Source organism: Nannospalax galili, unplaced genomic scaffold, assembly GCF_000622305.1.
Source record: "Nannospalax galili isolate Female #2095 unplaced genomic scaffold, S.galili_v1.0 scaffold34, whole genome shotgun sequence".
Taxonomy (NCBI): Eukaryota; Metazoa; Chordata; class Mammalia; order Rodentia; family Spalacidae; genus Nannospalax; species Nannospalax galili.
In genome coordinates this window covers 2,933,680-2,959,897 of record NW_008338996.1, presented here as the reverse complement: position 1 = coordinate 2,959,897, position 26,218 = coordinate 2,933,680, and positions in this window count along the sequence as shown.

Sequence of the window (26,218 nt, the reverse complement as noted above, 5' to 3'; positions counted from 1 at the left end):
AGGACTATTATAAACATAAGTGAGGTCATGTACATGAAGTATTCAATACCAGCCTAGTACCAAACTAGTGTTTAGGAAGTTGGGAGAAAAGAGATCTTTGCTTTTCTAGAATGCTTGTCCATATTAGAAGAGGTTTTCTGAGTTGAGCATTCTAGAAAAACAAAGACCTCTTTATTAATACTCCAATGCACCAGAAAATATTAAAATCAGCAAGTTTGAAATAATCTTGTTTTGTTTTTTGAAATACTTTTGAACACATTTTGAAATATTGTGTCTTTCAAAATTAAGATACTGAAATATATTCACTAATATGTATTATCAAAATGTGAGGCATTTATAAGGTAATCAGTTCACGAAGGCGGAGCTGTCATGAGTAGCATTAGCAACCCCATAAAGGAGACACTGCATAGATAGCTAGTACCTTCTATCACATAAGAACACAGTGGAGTGGTTTCATTTACGAACCAAAAAATTTAACCTTCACTAGATACTGAACTTACTCATGCCTTAGCCTTAGAATTCCCAGGCTCCAGAACCATAAGAAATAAATTCTTGTTTGTAAGCTAACTGGCTAATGGTATTTTGTGATAGCAGCCCAAATGGACTAACACAATAATCAATATTCAATTCCATGATTGGCACTGTATGATATAAATGAGAAATGCATGCTAAGATCTGTCAGACTAACATGTGGTCTGAAAATTTGCTAAGAATACCAATCAAATTGGAGAATATCCCAAAGATGATTTTTTTTTTAGAAAGTGAAAGAAAAAGAAAGCTACAGGTGTATGTCAGACTATGTATCCCATTGGTCCAGCTGAACTCCATCCCTACCAGAGAGATGCAAATACAGATGAGAAAATGATCAGGCTAGTATTTGACTGTCACCCATCATTTATAATTGTGTTTAGGGAAAACCTCAGACTTGATGCTTTGCAGAGCAAATTGTCCATCAGCCAGTGACTAAACTTGGCAATGGAGGAGGTTGATTGATTGCTGTAATGACAAATTTCCATGTTAAGGTCTCCAGATTCACACTATCTTTACAATAATCAAGATGATCTCTCTGGGGAAGGTGACAGAATTATAACTGCATCTGTGGAAAAGGTTTGAGAATAGAAAAAAATACTGCCATATGGTGTGTACAAAATGTTTTGGAACTGAATAAATAACATAGTGGGTGTTTTTCTCCCCCCATTTTTGTTTATATATCTATGTTATATGGGTTACTTGTGAACATGGATCAGTTTTTCTTCTGGAATAGAAATGCACTGGGTAATTTAATTTTATGACCATTAATAATATGGGTTTCTCTCTTTTCAAGAAAAGACATTTACAAACTTATAATCAAATTTTGTAATTTGGGTGTAAACCAATCATCCACAAAGCCTGGGAGATATTTCCATCCGGCTTTTCCATTTCTATGAGACTGTGAAAAGTACAAAAAGGGTTTTAAAGGGGTCAGAGCCCCAGAAGCAAGGAGGAAGTAGGGACACTCCATCCTCCTGGAAGGGCTTTTAAACAGTCAAGGGAAAAGAGACTGGTATTACTAGGGATCGACCACCAAATGAGTTCTAGGCTCTGCTTGAATGGGATCTTTCTGATCGTTTTCATGAACTCTGTACTATAGATTATGGCTTTGCTCAGGTTAGAGAGTGAAGCAGAGGTCATAGTAGTAAAGTTAAGTGACTGTTGCTGTTTGCATAGGAACACAGGAGCAGAGTTCAGGTTGTACAGCTCACCTGCCCAGCCCCTGTCCTTCACTCTCACCACCTCATTCCTCTGTCATAAATACAACCCACATGGGGAATGCAGCTCTGAAGGAAGATTGATAAGCAAGCACTTGCAATCACAGGAAAACTGAGTTGGGCATTAGGTGGGAGGCACTAGAATCATGCAATACAACTTCTGAGATATTTTTAAATCATTAATGATTGATATTTGTTAAGTGTTTGGTGTACCTAGTGTTCTGCAATGCATAGCCTTATTTAATACTCAGAGTAAGCCATTGAGAGACACATGGTTGCTCAGCTCTGCTTGAAGATGAAGAAACCAAGTTTTAGAGAAATTAAGGGAGATATCCATGCCCACAGGGGCAGTAAATTGTGGTGCTAGGTTTTGAAGCCATATTTATTTAACTTTAGAGCTTATCTGTTTAGTATCTCAATGCATCACTGCAGATGGGTGACTGATATCAGAAACAGAACTTGAAATCTACATTTTTAGAGAACAGTTGAAAAAACTCAGGAGATGAGGTATCTATTGAGAATGTCTGTTTGGCTGGATTGGGAACCACCATGAGTAGGTTAATTCATTCAATTATAATTTATGGTGCAATTTTTATCTACTACACTCAATCCTGCATGAAGAATACACAGGTGGGCAAGATGCAGCTAATACCCTGGAGTGTGTCTGATAAACTATTCGTTAATTGGTATATAGTAGAAACTCAGTAAGTAGCATGTGAAATAAATATCAATGGAAACTCAGTCAGCTGTGTTAAGATACAGTTTTAAGAAGTGGGATTGAATAGTAAATAAAACAGCCAAAATGCTTGTTCTGTTGAAACACATTAGAGTGAAAATGAAATAGAATAAGATGATATAGAGTTGTGAGTTAGGGTTTAATAAGATTGTCAAAAACAACCTGTGATACCATTGAAATAAAAAAGTTAATGATAGGACTTTAAAGATGGGTTTCAAAAAATAATAGCACAATAGTATACCAATGGAGATGATGCTTTAGAGGTCACAAGAGAGGAAATGTAATGGAAAGATTTGAAATCAAATAATACTCAATCTCTACCCAAAAAAAGCACAGAAAAAATGTGAGGTCCTCAAGAACATCAATATAATAACCTTTGAATCTTTGACTGTTATGAGCAGAGGAGATCATGGAGAAAGAAGGATTTCTGGCTTGCTTGGTGCTTTCTTCTTGGCCTAGGCATATATGACCCACATTATTTGTTCTTGGTGGCCTGACTATAGATGTCTTCCCTAGCCTGGTCTCGAGTGCCTAACTCTAGACTATGCACAGAAAAACTTTTCTGTGCCCTTGGAGGTGATCCATGAGCATCTGATAAGAGGTAAGGGAGCTCCTCCTTAGCAGTATCAGCGCACTCCTGATAATGAGCATGAGACCCATCATGGGGAGAACATATCTTCCATGGAGATCAGTGCAAAGACAAGTAGACAGCGTGAGGATTGGTCACCCTGATGCTGGCTCACCACCTTATCTTGCTTTTGTGTGTTTTCTCTGCCTCATTCTGTTCAGCATCTTATCTTGCCTTGTCTGTTTCCATTTATTGCATCTCTAATTCTCTCATATTATGTTCATTCTCCTTAACTAAACTTTATCTGTGATAGCAAAGATTTTTGCCCATGGAGTTCCCCTCTTTCTAAAATATATAATCAACATTGATCTTGAAAAGGAAAATCCATTTTCCACCATTTTTGTTAGCAATTGAGCTTAGAGTCTCACACGTAATAAGCAAGCACTCTACCATCAAACTATATCCCAGTCCCAATTGTCCAACCTTTAAATTTCCTTTCACCATCTTCCATCAGATACATCCCTGGATGAGCAGCCTTCCCAGGCAAAATTGCATACTTCAAAATTTATTTGATTCTATTAGTTCACATTCAACATGGACCAAATGATGAAGGCTGATTGTGAGTCTCAGAACCACCTCACCCCTCACTATGAACTCACTGGATACAAAAGTTCTCTTTTTCAGTTCAGTAACTGAATCTCCTAACATCATTTCTAGAGCTTCAGCAGACCCATAGAGTATTCTAAAAACTGAACCAGACTGAAGGAAGAATCTAACTCTTGCCATTCTTGTCCTTTCTGCCAGGGTGTGGCATACTCCCACTCAGGCATGAGCTGTGTCCAGATGGTGTCCTTGAGTACTTGCTCTGAGGTCCTTGGCCGCTGAACCTAGACTACTCAGCTGGGATCCATCTGCCAACCAAAGTCTAAAGTGCAGAAAGATATGCAAGTAGGGTTAGACATATCATTCCGTAAATGTTAGTTGTGCAAGCACAGGATCTGAGTTTGGATCCCCAGCACCTATGTAAAAACCTGTTACAGTAGCACACTTCGGAAACTCCGGCATTGACAGGCACACACACATACATACGCACATTATGGGAGGAAAGAGAAGGCATTGCTGAGCTCAGAATTCCAACATGGCAGAGGCAGCTCCTGGAGAGTTCACGGGACTGACGTCCTGGGTAGATGGTCCTGGGGCTTTCAGCCCATAGAAATATTTCATAAAGCTTTCACACAACTTAAAGAATTGCTTGACTTCATTGTGAGTATTTCAAATTTGGGAGATCTTCCTACAAAATTCCAGATTTCTGATTTCTCTCGAAAAATTAGATGACCTAGCAACATTTTGCCTGCATCCCCCACCAGTATGTTTCCAGTCTGCTACTGCGGTCATCCTGTTTATAGTCCTGCATAAATAAGTGTGTGTAATATATGGTCTTATTTATTTGCTATTTATGCATTAAGGGAAGAAATTGTTGGTTAAAGTGGTCCTTATTTTCCTGGAGAATTCCCCTGAGTCACTGATTTCCAGCACTTTATATACTTCTGAGTAAGTTCTAAAAGTTTTGAGACTAGGAAGAAGAATATTCCAAAAATGTTTTAAGTTTCTTTTAGCTTTCTGCCTAGAAACCTCAGACACTTTGAGATGGCTGATGTGACATTTGGAGGGTGAAGTTCTTTATTTTGTTACCCTTAAGATGCTAATCCAGATCAAAGAATATGCTGCTTATATGTCACAGAAAAAGAGACCTTAACCAGATTTAAGGTTCTGGGGTCCTCTCAATACCCTTCCAGGGGTGGTTGAGCAAGTCTATCAACCTTTGTGCCCACTTCCAGAAATGCAGTCATGATAAAAGGCCTCAGCTTTATCCTGTGTGTGCTGTGTGTCAGGAAGCTCTTGAGGGTTTAAAGTATACAATGATCACATTTTAAATGAGCCCACAGGCTACTCTGTGGAGAGTGGATTTTGTAGATTGGAGGTAGGCCGAGTGGAGGAAAGAAACTAGATTGGAGGTCTAAAGTCATTCAGGTAAGATATGGAGTCGTATTCAGGTAGTAATCAATTGCTTCCATGTCAAATTAGAAAAAAAAAAAAACAGTGTCTTAAAACAAGACAAATTTATTTTATGACACCTGCAGATATCAGAAGTCTGGTATGGAGCTTACTGGGTTAAAACCAAGGTATGAGGCAGACTCAAACCTTGCTCCCGGAGAACACAAGGGAGAATTCATTTCTTCTTCCCAGCTTGAAGCATCCATCCTCAGAACTTCTTAGTCCAAACCTCCCACACATTCCTCTTTATGTGGAGCCAGATGTTTAATCAAGGACAAATTCTCATATCAAGATCATTGTACTTGACTGAGGAGGTCACAGGCCCTAGGGAGGAACCTACTACTACTGTTTTGCTAAATGATCCTGTTGCCAAACTGTCTTCTAAATACTCAAATTTATATCCATAGACTAGTGCTTAGTTCAGCCTATCAGGCAAGTCTTATTGCAGTAGGAAGTGATCGGTGCAGAGACTTATAGCTGGTCAAAGTGCTGAGGATGAGCAAAAATGCTCAGCTCTAAATGGAATATCTGTATCATCCTTCCAAGGCTCAGGGAACATCACAGAAGAGGGGGCAGAAAAAATGCAAGAGCCAAAGATGGGACATGTGTAGAAAAAAAAGACATTCCTGAACATGACATTGCTACTGCATCATGAATGCCATGCAGCTATGCTTACCTGCACCAGACCTGCACACACATGGTACTATCAGCATTTCTTCCTGGATAAGGAGGGGCTGTGGGGCCCCAACCCTTCCTGATGTTTTATTGGCAATTCATAGTTGCAAATGAGGAAGTGTCACTTGTAACTTATCAGTAAAGCCTCCTACCCAAGCTCATGGAAGAAACTCTGGGAGTTCCCAGAACTCACATCAGGTGCTTCATAACCACCTGTAACTCCAGCTCCAGGGGATCTGATGCCCTCTTCTGGTCTCCAAAGGCAGTTGCACTTACATTCATATACCCACACAGAGACACACACATACATATGCACAATTTAAATGTAGAGGACTAGAGAGGTGGCTCAGCAGTTAAGAGCACTGGGTGCTCTTTGCAGTGGACCTGGGTTCCCAACACCCACATGTATGGCTCACGATTGACTGTAACTCTAGTTCCATGGAACACAACACCTTGCTGTCCTGACTACTACTCCATCAATGCTCCACCCAGGGAGATGGTTTCTCTCTTATTAATGCTGACCACACTCCTGCTCCGAGTACAAGTACTGTACTTAGTGCCTCACAAGCATCATTATTCCATACATTTTCACATCTCCTACAAAGGGATCATCTCATTGATTCCCAGAAGACACCAAATCTTAGAGAGGGTTAGGTGCTTGCCAAAAAATGGTATCACTAGCAGAGGCAGAAAAATAGGTCTGCATGATTCTAATGCCTCTGCTTGTTCTAACCTGTGATATTCTCCAACAAGCCAGCTCTGTCACAGCAGGGAGTGTGACATACCAACTTCTTTTGGCCTTTGAAGAAAAGATCCCATGTAGCCCAGGCTAGTCTTGAGCCTTCTATGTAGCTGAGGATGACCTTAAATTCCAGATCCTCCTGTCTGTATTTCCCAAGGACTGGAATAACAAGCAAGTGATGCCACACTCAGCTACACATATTTATAAGAATTAGCTACTAATGTGATCAACTTAAATACTTCCATATTTAAGTCTCATTGGAGCTATTGTTAATGAATAAAAGTAAGCTCCTGGCTAAGCAGAACAGTCTCATTCCTGTTATTACATTAGATTTCTAACTGAGCATTTTATCCCCATTTCACAGATGTAGAAACTGAGTCTCAGAATGGCTGAAAACTTAACCCCAGACTATACAAGTTCTAATGGTATTCTAGATCTTAAAAACAGCTCTCCTGAATCCAAGATCTTTTTAGAAACAATAAGAAAACTGATGCCCAAATTAGAAATGACTTGGCCAAAGAAAACACAGAGAGCCAGTATAATGTCTGCAGTAATCTGTTTTCTATTACTGTAATGAAATATCTGAGGCTAGATGCTTTATAAAGTAAAGGGTTTTGTGTTTGCTTTTGTTTAAGTTTGGTTCTGGAGGTACAGCTGCATGGCATCATCACTTGTTTGACTCTAGCAAGGCCTCAGGGTAGAGGGTATCACAGGGCATGAATGTGTGAAGATCTGGGATTAGAAGGTTGAAGTGGAAACCTAGAGAAAGACTCTGAGAACAGGTACAATCTTTATGCTAGAGTACCAGAAGAAGTGCATCATCCCCACCTCCTCCATGATCTCTCACCAAGCTCTGACACCTACAGATCCCACCGCCTCTTCACATTGCCACCCTTGGCAACTGAGCTGCAAACACAAGACAGCTTGGGGAACGCTGACGTCATAGCAAAACCATAACAGTTGATAACAAGGCAGACGGATGCACGGATCCCATCTTCCCGTTTACTTGATGCATGCCCTTAGGAGGGTTTTCTTAAGCTCTTTATTACAGGGTTTAATTTGCTCATCTGTCAAGAGGAGATAATAATGGTATCCACATATTTGGGTGAAGATTTAAATCAGGATTAAGAATCCTTATTACACAATAAATGTCTGCTCTTAGTAGCACAGGAGAGTCTAGAGTCCAGGGCTCTGGTCTCTCAGCCTGATGTATGTATGTTCTAAGACTCCAGGTGTCTGCAATTTGGGGCATTATTTACATACATAGTCACCCGATGTGATGGGCAAGGCATTCTCCAGGCTATGCAGAGTGCTTTTAGTTTTCTGAAGCAGATTAACCACAGTGACTATATTCTCTTGGAATTGCAGTCCGCTTAGCCAATCTCTTCTTATTTGAACAGTCAGGGCAAAGATCATGCTTTATAAACCCAGGTCTAATGATACCATAGTCATTGAAGTCAGGGAAGATTCTGTAGTTACAAGTTTCATAAGGGTGAAAGAAGTTCGTTGCCTTTGGTGTGGCTGTGATATAGAGAACTGTGAACTGTTTTATTAAGTTTTCAGGATAGAGAAAGCCTCCTGTTTGGATTCTTTATTATTTGTGTGAAGCTCTCTAAACTGGCCAGCGGTTCTTGTTTCATTTAAGATATCTTGAATTTGAGACATAAACATCCTGACACTATCAGTCCCTTTAAAAGTGATGTATGCTCTGACAGTGAATAAATAAGGCTAGTCAAGTGCTCTAACCACAGGATGGTAAAAGTCATGGTCAGGTTAGAAGAATCAATTAGCGTGGGAACAAGACTGTGTAAATTTCAGGACTCATATGGCAAAATACGAAGACAGAACTGAATTTAAAGGCTTGCCTGATGTGATTGTACTTCATTTCCTGATTGGCAGGACAACTCTAAATTGAATTTAATAAGGGAAACAAACAGTTTTCTGCCTTTTCAAAACAATAAAAAGGGACAAACAGATCCAAGGAAGAGTAAGAACAAATTTGAAGATTTATATGAGTTTGAGGAAAGACAGACATCCTGGGGGAAAGTGTATTTGAAGTAAGAATTGTGAAAGGGGAGACTTGACGTCTCTGCTGGCATCAGCTGAGAGGGCTGTGTTTATAACTGGTGGGTGACAGGCTGTCTGGGTCGCCTTCTGGCCTGGTGCAGCAGCTCAGGGGTGCTGACAGTCTATGCCATGTGTCACACCAGCCACAGAGCTGATGTTTATAAGCAAACATTGGCTTTGGGATCCCAAAATGCTTGACTAAAGGGTACCTATGACAATGCCACTCATAGAGGCAAAGAGCATGCTGGGAAAGAAAGCTGGCTCAGGAAGTCCCCTGTGTTCCACTTCCAGCTAAGAAAATTGCCAGGTGGGGCAAAGAGCAAAGCCTGCTGAGACTCAGTTTTGTTTGCAAATTAGACCTAATTAAAGTTGACATTAAGATTAAATCATGTTAGCCAGTTAAGATAGCTGGCACACTTCTGGTTTCTAGCAGACATCTGAAAAGTGTTGATTGTCATAATTATTACTCATTATAACAAATAGTCGACTGTATTGAAGAAAAGGAAACACACTAAGATGTTTTCTTCTCTAGACTTTTTCCCCTTCCAGGACTTGACTATAATTCCCTTTATCTAAACTTAATCAGCAGACTTAACCTTACCTTCATCTTAAGTCAACTGTGAACCACAATCAATAACGGCCGGATAAATCCTGAGAGAAGTGTTGGTGCTGAGGCAAGATCACTGGATTTCAGGGTTGAAGATCTGCACCTACCCTCTTAACTGTGCTTAGAAACCACATGAGGACATGAAGATGTTCATATGTTTTCTTGAGCCTTGGTCTTTTCTTCTGTAAAATGGGACCACAGCTCTTCAATGTTAACCTTTCAAGCCTAATATGGAGGATCAACTAAATTTACAGTAAGTGAAGGCAAAGTTCAATGTTAAGGTATCATTGGGCAGCATTCCAGTGTCCTCAGAAACCAGGCTGCCTGGGTTTAGACACACCCTTAAGGGAAATCTATCTCAGTGATTTGAATTCTTACTCTACAAATGATCCATTCATTGATTTTCACTTAGGAGAAAATTTAATGTGATAGTTACTCTTCATTGCCAATCTGACAGGATTTAGAATCTCTATGGAAACACTTCTAGGTGTGTCCAGATGTGTTTCCAGAGAAGTTTAACCAAGGAAAGAAGACCCCCATGCCATCCTATGGACTAGGGCTCCAGACTGAAGAAAAAGGACAAAGTGAGGGGTTGGAGAGACTGGCTTTACATCTAAGAGCACTGGCTGTTCTTGCAGAGGACCCTGGTTCCATTCCCAGTACCCACATGGTGGCTAACATCCACATGGCTATAACTCCAGGTCCAAAGGCTCCAACACCCTCCCTGGCCTCCATGGGTATTGCATGCCCATGACACAATTACATGCACGCAGGCAAAACACTCATACAAAATTAAAATGAAAAAATTGTAAAGAAGGAGAAAGTAAGCTGAGCACCAGCAATCATATCCCTCTGCTTCCTGGCTGCAGATGCAGGTGAGCAGCTGTCACAAGCTTCCAGTGCCATGACTTCCCCACCATGATGGACTGGATTTCAAACTGTGAGCCACAGTGCTCTCTTTCTTGAATCACTTTTGTCAGGTGTATCATCACAGGAAGGAACAAAATGGCTAACAAAATGAAGATAGCCAAAATCAAAATGAGGCAGGAGGCTCAGAACAGTGGAAGGCCTAGGCCAGGGTCACATGACAGCGTGTGTGACTGTGGTCTTGTCCTCAGGGTGCAAATCTAAACCTAAATAGCACTTTTCCCCTCCCGAACGTAGAGAGAACATCAGGATTATTCTAAACACAGTGCTCAAAACAAACACCATTCTGCACTGAGAACTTCTACTCATACTAAATGCAAAGGCCTCATTTAAAAACACCAAGAAGGAACACAAATAGGACAAAAATATATAGTTCCAAAATCAGACTTGGTTTCCAGAATCATCTATAGCAGCTATAAACTAGAAAGCCACTATGAATTTCCTTATCTGTAAAATGGAATATAAGTGTCTACTTCATAAGCAGGCTATGGTATTTCACCCAGGAGCATCCGCCAATGGCCAGATACAGGACTGGGAGCTAATATTTATTATCATTAACAACTTGCTTTCCTTCGTTTGATGTTCTCTGTAAAGTTAACCTTTCTTCTTCCTTATAAGAAAACTATGTTTTAAAAAATCAATTCTGATGTATTGATACTGTTTTATATCTTTGACATTAAATAAATGCCTTTAAACACACTGCAACTTGAAGATTTTGTGTGTGCGTGCTTTTTGCGTGTTCATGTGTGGGAGTGTGGGTGCTTGTGTGCCAGAGTGCTCATGTGGAACTTGGAGGAAAAGCTCGGGTGTTAGTCCTTTATTCTTTCTGTCTGCTCTGCATGCCAGGCTAGCTGGCCTACAAATTTCCAAGAATTTTCCTATCTCTGTCTCCCATTTTATTGTTGGATGGAATAACAGACAGCTACTACCACACCTGGCTTTACATAGGTTCTGGGGATTCAAACCCAGGTTCTCATGCTTATACAGTGAGCATTTTACCCACTGAGCTATCTCCTCAGCCCAGCATCTTTGAATAAAAAAACAAAAGCAGCCAGAAACATCCAAAAGAACACAGCCCATTACTGCCGAGGAGTTATTATTGCTGCTAGTTATGCAACATAAAAAAAAATGTCCTTGTTTATGAGAGAGGGTGTGGGAAGGTGTACGTGATGTTCTTGGTCCACAATGGGCTCTGAACCAATCTTCCAATAACAGTTAGAAAACAAGAAATGAATGTCATGCATAATAGGATCAACTCAAAGCCACTGGAAAAGTTACAGAGGAAACATTTTGCTGAGAAGGTTAAACAGAATGAAATGTACAAAGTAGATTAAACTTTGTCTCTTTCTTCATGTCAGAATTGTTTCCACGGGATTTCATCACATAATGGGATATGAGATTGTGAACAGATAATGTGTTTTATACAGGAGCATCCTCCCTTGGCTAAGCAGCTGGAGGTTATCTATGTCATTTATGGGACCATTGTCACTGCTGTTTCTGTATCTCAGCTCTGCCACAAAGCTCCACTCCTCAACTACCCACTTTCCCTCTTCATCTCAACCTGATATGCCTTGTAACTTGCAGATTCTAGGATCTAAAGTCAATGTTCTGTATCCCACTCCTCTTCCTAGAGGTTCTCAATACTCTTTCGCCACTTTAATACAGACCCTGATAAGTCCTGCAATTAAAACTATATACAGCCCCCAGTTACCCTACTGCAGAAAGAGCACAGGACAGGCTCCAGGGACAAAACCGGACTGTGGCTTCTCCTCATTGGTCATACCAAAGCATGGTTCCTCCCTGACCTCTTCCCAAGCAGGCCCTTAATAAACTGGGGGCTGTAGTCATTCCAGTGGAAGATAAACATAACCTGCGTGGTGATTAAAAGTAAACAGTTTCCTCCCTGACCCTTGAGGCACTAGCCCCAGAAGGTTGGGATCAATCCTGAATCAAGTTTATGTGTTACATTTACTTTTTTAAAAATCCATATATATATATATATGTATGTATGTATGTATGTATGTATGTAAATAATAGCACACAAAAACCTTTCTGAGGTTTCTAGTGGTGGCTGAAATAGTTCCACATGTAGTCACCAGAAAATAAGCCATTCCTCATTCCAAAATGGGATGAACTCCTTGGCCTCAAAGTGGCAGGAATGTCTCCTATTGTGTATCTTAGGATCCCTTTGCCTTGATCATACTAATCCAAGTGTCTTTTACTGTCTCATGAATCTGGTTCCAGTTGCTTGGCCCTACCATGTGGGTTCAGTACTCATTTTGAGCATAACTGTCATCTTTTTCCAGAACAGTATAATAAAAGAGTGATGTGCGGTAAAAAAATAAAATAAAACTATACATGTAACTTCAGCACTGTATTGCTCTAATATATCTGACCACAGACCTCCTCTTAACTCTGCATAGCAGCTATATGGAGTGCTATCATGTTGAATTCTCCACAAATAACTAAAGAAGAGACTTGAAATATGAAATACTATGATTATCAGGCAGTGAGAGCTGTTGGAAGACAAGAAATACCGAGGTGAGCAGGAACCGCATCACTTTCTATTGTGAATATAATTATGTCGACCGAAAGACAGACTGAACTCCTAGCCCCCAAAACCTCTGAATGTGACTTTATCTGAAAACAGGGTTTCCGCTGATAGAGATTAGTTCAGACAAGGCCATAATGGATTAAGAGGGACCATCAGCCCAATGATAGATGTACTTGTAGAAGGATTTGAAGACACTCGGAGCAGACACAGGACAACAGCTATGAGAAGACAGAGGTAGAAGTTGGAGTCATATTGTCGTTCACTGAGGAATACCACAAATTAGCAAAAGCCACCAGAGGCTGGATGGTATAAGAAAGGGCCTCCCCCTCCCCTAGGGCTTCAGAGAGAGCATGGCTCTGCCGCTAACTTGACTATAGACAGCTGGCCTTATAGCTGTGAGAAATCACTCTCTTCTTTTAATCCACTCAGGATGGGAGGCTCTGTTAAGGCAACCTCAGGAAATGTATACATTTACCTCCTGCACTTTTCCCTTACAGGGCCAGCCACAGGCCTCAGTTTCCTCTACTGATTCTTTCCCTCCTCTTTTATCATCAATTGCTGCACTGTCCCTGGTAACAGAGCTTGAGCCCTTTCCTGCCTCTGATAGCACGTTTGCTCCACAGTGATCAGAAAAGCAAGATCTTGACATCAGCATCATCAATGTGATGATGAATCTATGTTGTATACTTGAGATGTACTTACTTTCCAAAATACAAACCTGAGCTTAACCTTCAAGCCAGCAACAGCTCTGTACGGGACCCAGGATTCTCCATCTCAGAAATGATCATTTGCCCCAGATATCCTAGAGTCCTGTCCCTTCCACAGCAATCTACACCATACTGTCAACAGTTCCCATAGGGTCCACCTGAAAAGCACATCCAGAGTTAGATCACTTTCTTCACCTCCAAGTCTCCCAGACCTGGGGCTGAGGGCACCATCATCTCACCTTGCATGTACAGGTACTCTGTAAGGTCCTCCATCCTGGTCTCCACTCCTGTTTTCATCTTTGCTATCTTTCTATCACACAGATGCTAGAGCTCACCATATTAAAACATAAATCCATCTCTTCTCTTCTCAAGCTGTGGACCCCCCAAAGGCACCATCTCCCTCACCTAGAACCATGTATCTGGCCCCTGGCTGTCACTCTGACCTGATTTCTTCTGGCCTTGCCCTTCACTTAACTCAGCTACACACTAGTCTTCTTGAGTCTGATGAGCAAGCATCACACCTTGAGGACCCTGTCCCTCACATCATGTGCCTATCCTTTGTTTCAACCAAGTCTCTAGAACAAGCACCTGATTATGAAACCCCTTCCTCCTGCCCTGTAGGTAATGCAGTCTCTGACATGCTCGGCTCCCACGGTCTTGTCTCCTACTGGACATCACATGATTCATACAACACTCATGTCTGTGTGTGGTTGTGTGCATGTAGTTGTGTGTTCCCCATTAGTACATACACATCATGGGTAGAGAAGGAGATGTTGGCCAGCATGTCTATCACTGTGCTCTTTCTCTTAGCACAGGGCCTGATACATAGCAAGTGTTCAATCACAGAGGAGGGGGAAGACCTAAGAGGCATAATAGAACTTTGCTGCTCTCAATTTGAGCTACTGACACTAAAGATAAAAAGGCAGCTCTACTTCTATGACACATTTTTCTTTAAAAAAATGAAGTTTTCTTGGCCCTGAGGGCTATTTCTTAGTTTAGAGGAAAAGTCACAGTTTCTAAAGCCACTCCTGAAGTCAACTTGATATCCTTTGCCTTTTTTGTTCACCTAGAGACTAGGTTGAAATGTTTTAGGTCTACAATCAAACATTACTAACATTGGTAATATGTATCACTTTGAGAAATAAATGGAAATAATCACTATTTTTCATAGTTATTCAAAGCAAATTTTCAAATGATAACTCTTAAAATCACCTATTAATGACCATTGGTGAGACTTTGCTGTGGCTGGGGGCTGTCAGGCATTCTCTTACTGATACACAGGAGGAGAGTGGTATCATGAGCTTCATTGTACACTTGGAGAAACTGAGGCTTTGAAGGCCATCTCAAGGCATGGGGGCTATTGAATGGAGAAGCAGAAATTCCAACAATGGAATTTTTATTTCACAGACAACTCTCGGGACCAAAATGCTATTGTACATGACAAGGTTACCTCACAGAGCAAAGTTCCAGGATCAGAGTTAGATATTGTGATTTCTGTCATACACAGTAATGAACCTCAGGCTCAGCGAAGGGAAAGAGGTCACCTAAAGTCATGCAACAAAGTCTACCCTTACCCAGATCTCCCAATCATACTTTAGAAAGGACTTTTCAGTAGTAAAATGTATCCAGTAAGAGTAACATCCATGTGACAGGGACAGCATACAATGAGGACATTAAAGTAACATAAAAGTACCAGGACTACATTATATATATATATTACTCCTAAAGTCAAGGGAAGGAACTGCATAAGGTCACATAGAAAACCAGTACTTGAGTCTCCCTCCTGGGGCCAACATACATTAATTTTCCCCTATTACAAAGGTATCTTCAGTATGATACAAGCCACCAGGTCACTTTCACAAAATGTTTAAAATCTCTACAATTGATGAGGCAGACTGTGGTGTGTGTGTGTGTGTGTGTGTGTGTGTGTATTCCTATGTATCCATGAATGTCGTCCAAAGGAAAGAAAGATTTGTTCTGTATCCTGATTTTTTTAATGTGTTATTATTTGGTGGCTATTTTGGAAACATCTTTTGGAGATTAAGTCCAATTAGGAAACAGATGGCACCAAAATATTATCAAACATATCAGATCAGCAGCAAATCACTGGCTTAATTATGTAAATAATTAAAATGTATATTTACACCTGATCGTCCAAACAAGGGTGAAACATCTGATTTCAGGGTTGGTTATAAGCACCAGCAGAGTCAAGGTGCAAAAGTAGGTCATGCCCACTCACTGCACTGTTCCTTCATACACATCTTGGAGAACACTTGAGAGACAGAACTATAAACCAATGACATGGCTAGGCAGAGTGCTCAATCCATAAAGCGCTTGCCTTACAAACAAGTAGACCCGAATTTGATCCCTACACCAAGTTTAAAAAAAAAAGCAGGTGAGGTTGTGAGTACTTGTAATCCCAGCACTGGGGAAGTAAGACAGAGATCTCTGGGGCTCACTAACAAGCCATCCTTGCCTACTCAGCACACTCTAGTAAGTTCTAGGTCAGTAAGAAACCCCTTCTCAACCAGCAAGGTGGGGGCTGGGGAGATGGGTCAGTGTATAAAATCTAACTGAGCAAACCTATCGATGTGAATTCCATCCCTGGGACTTATATAAAAATCTGAATGTGGCAGTACACATGTGTAATCCCAGCGCTCCTACAGCAGGATGGTGGGGGTGGGGGGATACGGGCAAACCAGCAGGACTCTAGCTAGCCTGGGGTCCACAGCACAGATTCATCAAGGTAAAAGGAGAGAACTGATTTCTGAAAATTGTCCTCAGACCTCCACACATGTTCTGTGGCACATGTGTACCTGCAAGCACAGACACACACACAGACACACACACACACACACACACACACACACACACATACACAAACACACTAATTTTTTTAAAAGATAGAGTGTCTGAGTGTCTGTTGAGTAACTATACCCAAAGTCAACCCCTGGGTTCCACATGCATGTACAAACATGTGCATGCATACCCACAAACACATATACACATATATACACAAATACATTATTTATTAATAAATGAATAAATAAACAAATAAAAGAGCCAATAACAAGCAAATTAAAAGAAGTTCTCTAAGCATGCCAGAGTTGTGAGCCTGGGCTTAGTAAGGCCTCTCTAGTGGGGTACATCCAGGCTTCAGTTTTATAGAGCTATTCCTGTCAGGTTTGGGGAAGAAGAAAACACTATAAAACACTATAAAACTCTTCCCCAAATATTTGAAGGCTCCTGTCCTGGTTTGGTTGTGAGCCTGAGCCTTTAACTGCTACAACAGCTCTATAACCCAAGGTTACTTTCTATTGATGATTTAAAAAAAACATTGACCAAAAAACAACTTGAGGAGCAAAGAGTTTAAGTTATCCATGGTATTATTTTATCTTACATCTCCCAGGTCACAGCTCATCATTGAGGGAAGCCAGGGAAGGAACCTGGAGGCAGGAGCTGAAGCACAGACCATGGAGGAATGCAGTTTAGTGGCTTGCTTTTCTGACCTGTGCCCAGCCTACTTTCTTATACAACCCAGGATCACTTGCCCAGGGGTTGCACCACCCACAGTGGTCTGAGACCTCTGACATCAGTCAATAATCAAGAAAATGCCCCACAGACTTGGCAATGGGCCAATCCAATGGAGGAAATGTCTCAGTTGAAGTTCTGTCTACCAAAGTGTGAAGGTGACAACAGAAGCCATCCAAGACAGCTCTCGGCTATCCCAGACTCATGATCCCTGTTCCATATTCACCATTGGAAGCACTTACCTTTATAGATTTATTTTCATCTATATAACCCATTTTACCAAAAAGAAAAATCAATTTTTAGACTAGGGATATAGCTCCAAGATGCCTAGCATGTACAAGGCCTTGAGTACAATCCCAATGCCATGAAAAAAATAAAAAGACTCATTTAAGAAAATGGAATCTGTGGCCACAGTTTTCTTGGGTGTGATTGGAGCTTTGTACCCACTTCTTCGTGTCTAAGCTGCTGGGATCTTTTATGGTTTGAGCTTGCATGGGACTTGCTGTCGTTGTTGTTGAGTTCATATGAGTAACTGACCAGCTGTCTGGAAAACTCTGTTTCCTTGTGGTCACCTACCACCTCTGGCTCTTACAGCCTCTCCACACCCTGTTCCACAATGACCCCTGAGGCTTAGGAAGCAGAAATTGGATATAGGTGTCATATTCTATGACTGTTAAGAGGGGCAGATACAGTCTCTTTCAAGCATGGGACTCTTGGTAAGTTGACCAGGCTCCAGGGGATAGATCCACACAGGAATATGTGGGGACACAAATCAGACTCTATAGGCCGTATTGTATATAGAGCGGAATGCATTGAATTTGGCAGGGGCAGTGGGGGGAGGTGTGGTTAGGGCAAGGGTTCTAAATACCATCAAATTATAGTGTATGAAAATTGCAAAAATCAATTAAATTTAAAAATTGGGCAGACTATTAAAGCGTGTGCATGCATGTATGTTTATAAGAATCAAGCACATCTGAGATAATTTGCCTTTAGAACTTCCTTTAGAATAACCTTTGGGATTTATCGAAATTGACATCGTGTAAGGTATTCTAGTAGAAGCATTTGCACACTTGATAGCTAAAGGAATATAGCCTGTGCTCCAGCCCCTGCCTCCAGGTTCCTGCCCTGAGTTCCTACCTTGGGCTCCCTGATGAACTGTGACCCGGGAAATGTAAGCTACATAAACCCTTTCCTCCCCAAGTTGATACTGGTCAGAGTGTTTTGTCACAGCAATGAAGAACAAACTAGGACATATATATATATATATATATGGTATATATAAGGCGTGTGTGTGTGTGTGTGTAAGAGAATACATTAAATTGGGAGGGGGACAATAAGGAGAGGTGTGGCTAGGGGAGGGGATCTTAGTACCATCAAGCTTTATTATATGAAAATTTCAAAAATTCAATAATAAAATAAAATGGCATTTGAGGAAAGTTCCACATTACTACTTTTACTTCCTCACTGACATGATTTTATCACCTATAAAATGGGGTAGAAAGGATCTAGGATTTCCTATGACTTCAGTTCTAACATATATGGCATTTACTATTGCTTACGTCCCTATCCACCTCCATTTCATAGAAAAGGAAATGAAGGCAACAGTAAGAAACTTCTCAGGACCAGCTCAGAGCAGATGTGGTCTGTTTTGTGATGCAACAGCTAAATTAACAGTCACTTCACTGCAAAAGAAGCTCATTTCTTTCTCTCTTTCATAAATGTAGGTGGTCCAGGTGTCCAAGACTCTGTTCTCATCAAGGGCATAGCTATTTCTATTTCTTCTTCCAACATTTCAACCCACAGCTTCCACCTCATAGTCCCAATTCACTGTTTCAGTCTTTATTCTGTGTTTAGTTGTGGAGGCCTGCCTCCAAGATGCCTTCAATAATTCCAGCTTCTTGGTATGTATGACTTTGTATGGTCCTCTATTGAACTAAGGCTGCCTTGGAGAACAACAGAGGACAAAGATGTGAAAACGAATAGCTTCTAAGATGAGTCATAAGAAACATTGGAGAGTCTGTCTTGGACTTTTGGGATGCTTGCTTTGGGAGAATCTTCTCCACAGCCACATTTAATACAACTGAACCTCAGCTTATCAATGGGAATTGATAAGCCTGCAGAATCAACTTTCAAATGACTGCAATCCTGATAGGCGTGGTTCCCAAGCCAGGACTAATCACACAGGATGCTTCAAAGTTCCTGATGTACAGACACCATGAAAAACAACTACTAAGCGTAAGTGCTTTAAGACACTAAGTTTTGGACCAATTCAGTACCTAACTGGTAACTAACATAGCAACTAACACTTGAGAATTCAAATATGGAGTATTAAGGTACAAGGAGCCATTTCTACCCTACTAGACACACACACACACACACACACACACACACACACACACACCACATAATGAAAGCAGACTTAAACTGCTTGTTCTGACTTAGGATTCTGTTTTTAACTAACACTATGGATGCCCAGTGCCTTTCTCCGGATTCTTGTAGTATGTATTATTCTTGGTGATTTCTTGTATCAAATTGTACGTTGGCTTGTTACATCTCTAGAATCTTTACATATGTACATATCTTTTTAATATAGGTGTCCACACTCTCTCTGCTCCTTTCATTTCCCTTATTCCTGATCATGGCATCTACATGGGGCATCTCAGTGCGGCAATTTGATCCACTGGAGAAAACAAGTGGGAGGGCAACAGAGAAAATATGGAGCAAAGGAAATATCAAACTTCTACAACCCAATCTCAGAAGAAATATCTCTTTGCTTTTGCTAGATTTCGTTCTTTAGGAACCAGTGACTGAGGTCAGCCACATGGAAGAAGTGAGATTACACAGGAACAGAAATGCCAGAATGATTTTTTAATATTTTATTTATTATTTTTTATGTGTATATGTGTATTGCCTGCATGTAGGTAAGTGCACCCGTGTCATGTAATGCCTGGAGGGGACAGAAGAGGCTGCCGGATTCCCTGGAACTGGAGTTACAGACAGTTGTTAGCTGCCATGTGGGTACTGGGATTTGAACCTGGGTCTTCTGCAAGAATAGCTAGTGTTCTTAACAGCTGAGCCATCTCTCCAGCCCCATTACTGATGACCTTCTTACTGTCCTCTTTTCCTCCCTTCACTTGCTAGTTGCCATTTCCTGGTGTATTTGGATTCATCAGCTCTTTGATCCATTTGTCCATCAATCTACCCATTGATGTACTAGAAACCAGTCACAGTTCATGTAACACTCAAAGCCCTCAGTAGCTCCCTATTACCTATTTGAATGAATCTATACTTCTCAGTGGAATATTCAAGAATCTCTTCATCTAGCCTCTTGTTTAGCCTCATGTGATATTATTTCACTTGTTTTCCATGTTCTCTGATGACTGCTGTTCTCCAACTAACTCTTTAACCTTCCTGTTTCTGTCCCTTTTTCCATCACCCTTCTTCCATCTAGGACACTTCTTGTTTAAAATCCTCTATTTCTGTCTCAGCGTTTAGAAAGCCAAGCCAGAGACAAAGCCTCAGCATCCAAATGTTGTTATTTAACACATTGGGTAAAGTATCAATTTGCTTAAAACTCTCTATCTCTCCCCATGGGACTAGGGCCAAGATTGTCATGGGACAACTGAATAAAGTAAACTATATGATCTGTGTAAACATACAAACATGGCATCAGAAAGGTAAGTACCCAATAAATGAACAGCTACTGCTATCCTCATTAGTACCTCCTTTGAATCTTGACGAAAGAATGGCTGCAAATGTGTGGCCATTATAAATAAGGACAGTCGTTTGATTGTTTTTATTTTCTTTTGAGACAAGGTCTTAGGTATCCCAGGATGACTTTGAACTCACTATATAGCATAGACTGGCCTTGGACTTCTAATCCTCTTGCCTCTACCTCCCAAGTGTTAGAATCATAGCCATCTGCCACAATCAGATTATGCAGTGTGAGGGATCAAATCCCTTTGTGCCTGCTAGGCAGACACTCTACCAATTGAATACATCCCCAATCCCTAAATTCTTTTGCATTCACAATGGCATTTGATGAACTATCTACTTAGTACATTATCATCTGTCTCTAGATGAGCAAAGGGACTTGGAGAAGTGAAAAGTGAAGGATCACATTGTCAGCTGGTAGTAAAACACAAACTAGAACTCAGTTTCCAACTCCAATCGCCATGTTCCTGACCATTTATGTGACTGTTTATTATCCTGCTCAAATAAAACAGAACTTCTCAAACATCTTCTGCTCAAGATCTCTTCAGGCCAGAGAAGTTCTTATTTAACCCTGTTTGGGGATAAAAAATAGATATACAAACTAACATTTACTAATAAAAATATAAAGAAATTTATCTTAACACAGTTCTTTGATATACATATAATTTATCACTTGTTAAAAATAAAAGTAAATTTGATGACCAATGAAATGCAAGTGTTTGTTTAGTTTTAGATACAGTATTAACTAGTGGCTGAAAATTTGAAACTGTAAGATGCAGAACATTAAGTTGATTGATATTTTGATTTTGTGATAATTACTTTTGGGAAAATGCCACTTTGCATAAATACAGAGTACAAAATTGCAGAAATATGTTTAAGGCCAATTCAAAAATTATTGGAAATTCTGTCTTAATCCTAAGCCAAATTTCAATTAATAATTTTTATGAAATTCAAATCAATAACTGAAATAACAATTTTTAAAATAAAAAATTCTAACACAACGCAATCCCAGTGTATACTAATTTGATACTTACATGTTGGGGAATGACAACAGGAAAATATTGAAAATCTATATTTTCCATAATTAAACCATTTATACTTTATAAGTACAGAAAACACTATATTTACACTTTAAACACTGCAATTTAGAGCATATAATTGCTTCAAATCTAAGCCGAGGCGTTTCAGGCAGCAGTTGTTCACGTCGCATGACATGATGGCACGCACACTGTAAAGTGTGTTTTCTGACCCAAGGCTGCAGTGAATTCACACCAGGCAACACGAGCAAGCACTACCTGAAGCACTTTGAATTTATGACACATTTCATTTTGAATTAGTTTTTGTCGTTACACATGCAGAAATCTTTTACTGTTCCCAATTTTTGTGCCCCCCACCCCCACATTTAGTTACATGACCCCATATAGTATACGAAGCTGAGCCCACAGGGTTGGGGTCAGTTGACCAGAATCTCTTTGCTGCTGGTCTTTCTCCCTCTGAAGCACTTCCCCCACTCCTCAAAGGCAGATTGAGCTGTCACCAGAAGCTACAGTCTTTGGGAGGCTCATAGATAAAAGGGGTTTGAAGCTGCTGGCCAGCACCCACTGTACCTATGGCTCACTCCCTCTGCTTTGGTCAACAGAGTCCACTGTTCAGATCTGCTGCCAGGCCCGAAAGCCTATTCCATTTCCTGGATGGAAGGGTGGCCAAAATAGGATCCAGTGAAACCCTGCTCTCCCTTCTTGTCTTCCCTGTTTAAACTTATAGTCAAAACTCAACCAGCTAGGTAATAGGTTTTAGAATGTATGCATTTCAAAGTGCCACAGAGGATACTAAAAGTTTATAACTAAGACAACTTTAAATGCAACAGAACTTTCTAGCCAACAGAGCATTTTCAAAGGAAGGGCTGCAGGAAGACAATGAGGTTAGCTTTGGAGGAAGTACTTCCCATGGGGAATGTCTATAGAGACTCCCAAAGCCTACCTGTACTGGTGAGTTACCTGGCAATATTTTTTTCCTCTATCATAATTTGACCTACTCTGCACCTGGAATTGATTTTCATGCTTGGTATGAAGTAAGGGTCAAATTTTTGAAGAATAATTTTATTGAACAACATGAAGTTTTGATATATGTATACATAATGAAGAAATTATAAGAAAAAAAATCCAACCTCTAGGGAGACTATTGAAAAATCACATTCTCAGACCTAGATTCAACCCCTCAGATCAGAATCTTTAGCCGTGGTAGCTGTGAATATGTATCTTTCACCATCTTCGATTTTGATGGGCAATCAAATTGAGCATCATGAGTCTAATGAGCAAGGCTTCAAGCCTTAAGCTGATATTAACCAGATCTTGGATCCTTAAACAAAGTCCCTCCCTAGGGCTGCTTTGGGAACACTACATGACAGTGAAAAGGGCAGGAGATGGGTGCAGGGAAGGGACTGGTGAGGGAAGGGAACATGGAGTGTCCAGATCTCACCTCACAGTTTTAATCAAATCACCCTACTTTTATCTTTTCCATTCATTTATGCTTTCATGGAAGATGCATTTGAACAGAGGCCAGGAGAATCTTTAAAAGGCTTGAAAACAGCTGAGCTTGATGACCTGTAATTTATTTAATCAATACATAGTTACCCAGGTGTCTGTTACATGCCAGCCTCAGTGCAAAATCAAAGCTGAGCCAGATGCATGTCGCTTCGCTGGAAACACACAGCTGGGGAAAAAAAAGAGTGAACAGTTCAGAGAGAAAAGCATGAACAGTTTGGAAAGAAAAATGTGAACAGCTCAGAGTCTCTGGAACAACTGCATCAATAGGACTATGAGAACAGTGTCTCTCATGCCATGATAAATGTGTTAGAGCATTTCCCTACTAGTTGCAGGGAAAACAGGACACAGTGGAAGAATAAAATATGCAAAGTCATGGAGTTCTGAAGAAATGGGAACGGTCTATGCATCTGAAAATGATTCGGGCTTAGCAGGTGTGTGACTATGAGACCACAGGCTGGCTGAATCCCTGAGCTGGCTCTTGGCTCCAGTCTCCTCATCACCAAACACGGGGATGTGAATAGAAGACCTAGAGAATCAGATAGCCTTCATATTTAAAGAAAGTACTTATTGACGTACTAAAAAGGTTATGCCACCTCCTGTAGTCATTTGGCAAAATCTGGGGACAATTCTGTTTGTCACAGCTTGGGAGTGGGAGATAATAGTAGCTATAAGGAACAGGCAAAGGCACCGCTGAACATCCCACACTACATAGGGAAGCCTCTGCAATGAAGAGTTATCCACACAAGGTACCAGGAAGACAGAGACGAAATTCCACCCTGGAGCTGCAGGGAGATATCTGGATCTCTTCCCAGGGCATCAAGATCAATACAAGGACTCATGAGAAGAACAGGCATCAAATAAGGTGGCACAGAGCAAATGCTCCGAACCAAGGCTTCAGTTGAATTCACACCATGCAGCCATGCAACAGGAGCAAGTGCTACCAGAAACACCTTAGATTCATTAACACATTTGATTTTGAGTTAAGGATAGGGAAGGGTTTTTAAGTCAATGCTGCACCTTTGCCATGGTAGTGTCTCAAAGGCAAATCAGGAAGAGGCTTTGAAGATCACATCTTGAAACTCAAGTAGTAACCAAAGTCCCCAAATGGGCTATTGTCTGTCAAGAGTCCCAGGTCTAGACAGTGGGAAGAGTGGCTTCCCTGTATCACAGAGCTCAGCATAGTCTATTTCCTTGCCTCTGTTTTGGCCCCATAGGAATTTTGTCTCCTTTCCCAGTGAACTGCCACAGCAACTCCTTCTATGTTCTGTGAAGTTTCTGTGAGTTCATCATCTCCACTCTCTCTATTAGCTAGACAAATAAAATCTTCATGCTTAAGATTTCCCACAAAAGACCTGTCAGAAGGAGCCATAAAACCATCTGTCCACCACCAATCCTCAGTACTGCAAAGAACAAGCTGGGCATGGCTCTGGAGTTGAACTTGAGTTAGGATCATGCCCAGCACTATGAGCCAAGTGACCTTAACAAGTTGATCTTCCTTTCTGAGCATCCTCATTTGTAGAGAGAATGCATCCTCAAAGGGCTTTGGAGACGAAATGCTCTGCACAGTACAGGAAGTGCTGAGGATAAGGTAGCTGTGGTGTTGCCTGAAATGGTCCTTGCCCTAGCCTTAGCATGGATCCCACAGCAGGAGGGCCCTTGAGTGATATTTTACCCCTCCAAAATCTAGCCTTGCTTTCTGTGTACAGAAGCTCATCTGCTAAATTGACTCCATGGAGGGAAGAGAGTCTTTTTTGACCTATTGAGCCCATCAGTGTCCTGGAATAAGTAATCATTGGGATTCTTAAAGTAAAAGAAGCTTCTGGAATCTTGAAGTAAAAGAAGACATCTCTCCTCAGTTAGAGAAGAGAGCAATCTTGCTCGGTGACACCGCACATTCCATGTTCACCGGCCCTCTGGTCTTGGTGACTCAAGGCCAGACCATGGTGTCCTGCACAGCTGGGACCATGCCAGACCCCCTCCATTAACTCAGCTTCTCTCACACAATTGAATCTTGACATGATGCCTGATCCTCACACACTTTGTCAAGCTTCCCTATCTCCCCAGGGAATGATTGGCACAAATCTTTAGCCCTGGTTGGCTATCTCTTTACAACCCTTCTCTCCTGCCAAACTCTAATTGACCCTACAAACCTTTAAAAAAGTGTCAGCCATAGTCATCCACATTAATAGTGCCTTACTTGGAGCACTTGATCTGGCCCCAGAAGAGTGTTGCATAGAAAAACCTTTCAGCTGATTATTCCCAAATTTCAAATCCATTCAGTACTTTAGAAATCAATTTATTAAGCTTTAACCATAAATGTGCTAGGCCCCATTCTAGATGTGAAGGATGCAAGAATGAACAAGCAGACAGGCCTCTGCCCTCAGGGTACTTGTTACTGCTGTGATTAGGAGGGAAGTGTTCAAAACAGAACCTACGGGAGACTGGGAGCCCAGGGACAGAAAAGGCTTCACAAACAAATTAGACTCTTAAATTGATGCCCTGAAGGATGAGTAGGGATTAAGCAGGTGCGCTAGCTAGCTTTGCATTGCTGTGACATAGTACCTGACAAAATAACTTAAAAGGAAGAAAGATTTATTTTAGCTAATAGTTCAAGGGTTTCAACTCATCAAAGCCAGAGCCTTTGTTTCTGGGCCCTTGGTGAGACAGGGCACCATGGCAGAGAGGGCATGTGGCAGACGATACTCACAGCAGACAGAAGACAGAGAAAAAGCAACAGACTGTGGACCGGGTAAAGCCAGGTAGAAGCAAAGGAATACCCCAGTGCCCCACCTTCTCCAGCTAGGTCCTGCCTTCTGTAGGTTCCAGAACCTCTCAAAATAGCACTACCTACTGGGAGATAAGTGTTCCACACATGAACCTGTGTGGTCCAGGCACCTCAGATTGAAACCCTAACAGCCTCTGAATTAGTGGAAGATGGCAAAACAGAGGGAGGGAACAGATTATGTAACCTAGTGTTAAAGAGATTGTCTTGTCAGGTATGGTGGCGCACGCCTTTAATCCCAGCACTCAGGAGGCAGAAT